Below are 4,949 nucleotides of genomic sequence, written 5' to 3' on the forward strand. Positions count from 1 at the left end.
TCTCCAATACTAAACTGAACCATCAACAAGTACATAAGACAAAGGCGGCTGTCATGCTAACATACATACAGCAGGACCTGTTGTGATAGGACAAGGGGTAATGGTTTTAAACTAAAAGAGGGTAGATTTAGACTAGATAAGGAAGAATTTTTTTTTACAGTGCAGGTGGTAAAACACTGGAACAGGTTGCCTGAAGAGGCGGTAGATGCCCCATCCCTGGCAACATCCAAGCTCAGACTGGACGGGGCTCTGAGAAACCTGATCTCGTGAAGATGTCCCTGCTCATGGCAGGGGGGCTGGACTAGATGACCTTTAAAGGTCCCTTCCAACCCAAACCATTCTATGATAATTTAAGTTGTAATTTCACTGCCCTTGGTGTTTTGCCTTCTTTCCCCGCCAAGATATAAGGATAATCTGCTAGTGTTTTACCACGAGGAAAAGGAAAATCAATTTAACAGACAGTAGTTTAATACCTCATAGAGCTCAAATAAAGACTTCCCAATAATCAAGCCTTGATTAGGGTCTAGTAACCCAACGCTTTGATCTGAATAGGGTAAATGGAAAATGAGGCTGCTACATGCTGGCCTGAACATTACCTTGTTCTCCCTTTCAAAGGTCTGCGTTTAGGCCTCAAATACTCATAAAGATGATGTATTTCTGTTACAAAACATAATCAAGTATTGCAGTTTTAGACATACCAAGTTGAAGTTCCCATGCCTATCAATGTTACATATGAAGACTGTTTATTAGCTGCTCTAAGAAGAGAGGGAAGTCACAGCATGGCTCGCTTGCTCTGCAGCATGTTCCTTCTCCACCCCCCAGCAGCTTCCAGGCTTGTCCTGTGACAGCCCACAGCACAACCCACAGTCCCCTCCGGAACAAGGGGTCCCATGTCCCCACTTCCACAAGGGCAACGGGACTGCTCACACAAAGCCACTCCTGGAGCTACTGCCAAAATCCTGGCCTTACTGGAGTCAATGGGAAATGTGCCATCGACCCCCACGAGGCTAAGGTTCACCCTTTGCTGAGGTTATGAAGTGTAAACAGCCATGACTTACTTCCAACGCCACATTGATATTTGCAGGCTGCAGGAACATGCACATATTCAGTGTCTTGTGTCACTCAAACTGCACGAATTTGCACTGTTCTTTCAGAACAATTTCCAGAAGCAGGATGATATTTTTAGGTTCTATTTCATGTTGAAAAATACTTGAAAATAAAACCTGATTTTACATTTATTATTCATATGTTATTTTATGACATAGGTCAGTGATAATATTTAATACAACACATCATTGTACCAAGTCATGTCACAAGCTTTATAATCATAATGACATGTCAGATTAAGGCACACCTGAAATATTCTATTTTTAAAAGCTTTAGAGGTGGCTGCTGCTACTCGGTACTCCTTGAAACTTCTTACCTTATTTTCTAGATCAAAATATTTCCTTTTTCCCCTGTAATGAGACACATCGTTATTTTCCAGATCAAAGTATTAAACTCTATTTCTAAAAAGAAGAGCAGCTGCTTTCAATACCTTTGAGCTTCCAGTATTAAATTAAAACAGCCCCTTTTGACTATGGGGCCTGTCAGGGACTACAATTACTCAGTACCTAACCAGAAATAATGCAAAACCTATATATAATAGCAATATATAAAGCACTGTACATTTTTAAATTACAGTGGTCTATTAGTCAATTTGAAGTTTCAAATAGCTTCTAAAATACTTAATTTCAGGAAACATTCTAATACAATATTTTGTTTGAATATGGAAAGAAAACATAACAAGATGCTGGAACTTCTAATATAACAAGTTACCCATGCTAATGAGCTCCAGGTCTGAGTCAAGATCCTGAGAAGTGGAAGAAGCAGAAAAGATCCAGTTTATTAGAAAATGATACTTTAAGTTTTTATTTAATAACCTGGAATTGGTCACAGTAGTTGTTCATCATTTTCCCTCTGCAGCAGAGAAGTTGCTACAAGCCTTGGGTTCCTATATGACTCTGCTCTTCCAACACTTTCAGGTTTTTATTTGATTAGTATTATTCAAGAACAAACTTTTAATATCAGATTTTTGCAAAGTGGTGTTGCAACCATTAGCAGGGACATCTTGCAGAAGAGAGTCAGAGAACAGCCAGGCAGAGTGATGCCAGGCAGAGAGCAGGAGTACCTGCTCAGACCACAGCCACGCTCTGGCCACTAAGAAATTTTCCCTGAGCAGAGGAGTTTCCAGAGCAAATAAGCTGCTTACTCCACCTACATTTTCTGCTACTGCATGCTACCATTTTCTTTTCATAACACAGGTCATCATTCTCCATACCATATGCCATTCTGTAACCATTCATCTTACCATCTGAGATATTGGCATACGATTTGCTCGCACAGAGTTTCACTGTCGTGCAGCCTAAAAACCTCTGCCCTGGTGTCCCCAGGAAACCAGCTCCCTTGGGGAGTTTGAACAGAACACTGAAGTCCTAGTCCCTTTGCCCACCATGGGCTGGGATCCCTCTTGGGTTTCTTTTAACTTGCTCCCACAGTACCAAAACGAGGAGAAGTAATTCCTAACTTGTAAACCTAGCTACTTGAAGCCCTGTACATCCATTTTGAACAAGTAGAAGAGCACAAGCCATCCCCTGGCCTCCAAAGTAGTAGAACACTCTTTGTAGAGAGTGATGAAATCGTTTAGTCCAAACTGTGAAAACTCATTATGTTTTTGTGGGCAAGATGATGCACACAGGAAACAGCACTGAAGTTTAAGTATATGCAACCGGGCACAGTTGCAGCTGGGGTTGGGGCTTCTCTCATTGTTTGGGAAGATCCAGAAAAAGGAAGATTCAAGGAAAGGGAGAAAAGGCAGAGTAGCATAAGAGGAAGAAGCAGCAGAACACTTGGAGCAGTAGATCCAGCCAAAGTTGAAGCAGAACCAGGCCCTTCCTCCAGGCTCGGAAACACAAGCACGGCACCCACCCACCGTCACCAATGCCCACGCGGAGGACAGCCCTGCTGTGGGTCAGCCAGGGAGACCCCCTGCAGCTCCCACCACCCAGCCCCAGGGCACAGCAGCCACACTGCTCCCAAATACACTCTGTAGGCACTTGCGCAGTGACCTCCGCACCACCTAGCCTGCAGTAAATCCTCATCAGCATTTACTCTGAGGAATTAAGGGATTACTTCCCTAGAACTGCCTGAAATAAGTACCCTGGAGACAACTTCTTTAATAGTTTACTAAGCAAACAAGCCCAGTTTAGTTGATGCATCCCTAAGAGCTGCATGAGATTAAGAAGTGGCCTCCCGTTGCCCTCTCCCCCACGGCCAGCCTCACCCCCAGCACAAGCCAGAGCAGGCATCAGCCTCCTCCTGCACCGCATCTCAGGTCCTCAGCCAGACCCCTTGCCTGCCTTCCCACCACAGGCAGCGCCCAGCCTGCCTCCTCTGCTTTTGAGCACCACGAGTTCCCTTCTGCTTTAGCCAGCATCAGCCACAAGAGCTGGGCTGCACGTGCCTTTGTTAGTGCACTAACAGGCCGATCCCATAACCCTTTATTAGTGCGAGCAGCCCTGCACAAACTTTATTTTATGACACGAGCCAGACAGCCCAGAACCACAGGAGAACAGAGAAGTGTGTAAGCAGGCATCGACAAAGCTGGGCTCTCACTGTCCAACTGCTTCTATGAATAGGCAACAAATTTACATTGTTGGTCTTCCGAAGATAACCCTCTTTACTAAATAAATCCCTTGTTCCTCAATTCCAGAATAAATCTAAGCACTGTCCCAACTTGCAAGGCTGTAGCATACTAACTCCTACAGTATATCCAGAGGGTATACACACACATACAGAGAAGAAAGATCAAGAAATAAGCGATAGCAGGTGCACACAGCCAACCAGGCAGTACAAGTACATCAGGACAGAGGCAGGGCATGTGGAGGCGTTGGAAAGCATATGGAAACGGCACTGAGTTTGTCCAATCTGTCCCCATAACACAGGGCTGCACATCCTGCTCCAGGTTCTGCTGCATGGGGAGAATTTTAAGACCAGGTTAGCTCGGTCTGTTATGGAGTTAACTAGTTCTTCTCAATGTCCAGATGGAGACCAGAGACAAGTGATGTCCCTTAGGGGTCCATATTGGGACCAGTACTGTTTAATATCTTCATCAATGACAAGGACAGCGGAATTGAGTGCACTCGCAGCAAGTTTGCAGACAACACCAAGCTGAGTGGTGCAGCTGACACACCTGAGAGACAGGATGCCATTCAGAGGGACAGGGACAAGCTCAAGAAGTGGGCCCACATGAACTTCTTGAGGTTCAACAAGGCCAAGTGCAAGGTCCTGCGCATGGGTCAGGCCAACCCCCAGTATCGATACAGGCTGGGGGGGTTGAAGGGATTAAGAGCAGCCCTGCGGAGAAGGACTTGGGGGTACTGGTGGAGGAAAAGCTGGACATGAGCCAGCAACGTGCTCTCACAGCCCAGAAAGCCAACCATATCCTGGGCTGCATCAAAAGACACATAACCAGCAGGTCAAGGGAGGTGGTTCTTCCCCTCCACTCCGCTCTCGTGAGACCCCAATTGGAGTACTGCGTTCAGCTCTGGAGTCCTCAGTACAGAAAAGACATGGACCTGTTAAAGCAGGTCCAGAGGAGGCCACAAAAATGATCAGAGGGATGGAGCACCTCTCCTATGAAGAGAGGCTGAGAGAGTTGCAGTTGTTCAGCCTGGAGAAGAGAAGGCTCCAGGGAGGCCTTACTGCAGTCTTCCAGTACCTAAAGGGGCCTTTTAAAAAATGATGGGGACAAGTTTTTACAAGGCCCTGTTGTGATAGGACAAGGGGTAATGGTTTTAAACTAAAAGAGGGTAGATTTAGACTAGATATAAGGAAGAAGGTTTTTTTTACAATGCAGGTGGTGAGGCACTGGAACAGGTTGCCCAGAGAGGTTGTGGATGACCCATCCG

The sequence above is a fragment of the Haliaeetus albicilla genome, chromosome 4 (genome assembly GCF_947461875.1).
Source record: "Haliaeetus albicilla chromosome 4, bHalAlb1.1, whole genome shotgun sequence".
NCBI classification, from domain to species: Eukaryota; Metazoa; Chordata; class Aves; order Accipitriformes; family Accipitridae; genus Haliaeetus; species Haliaeetus albicilla.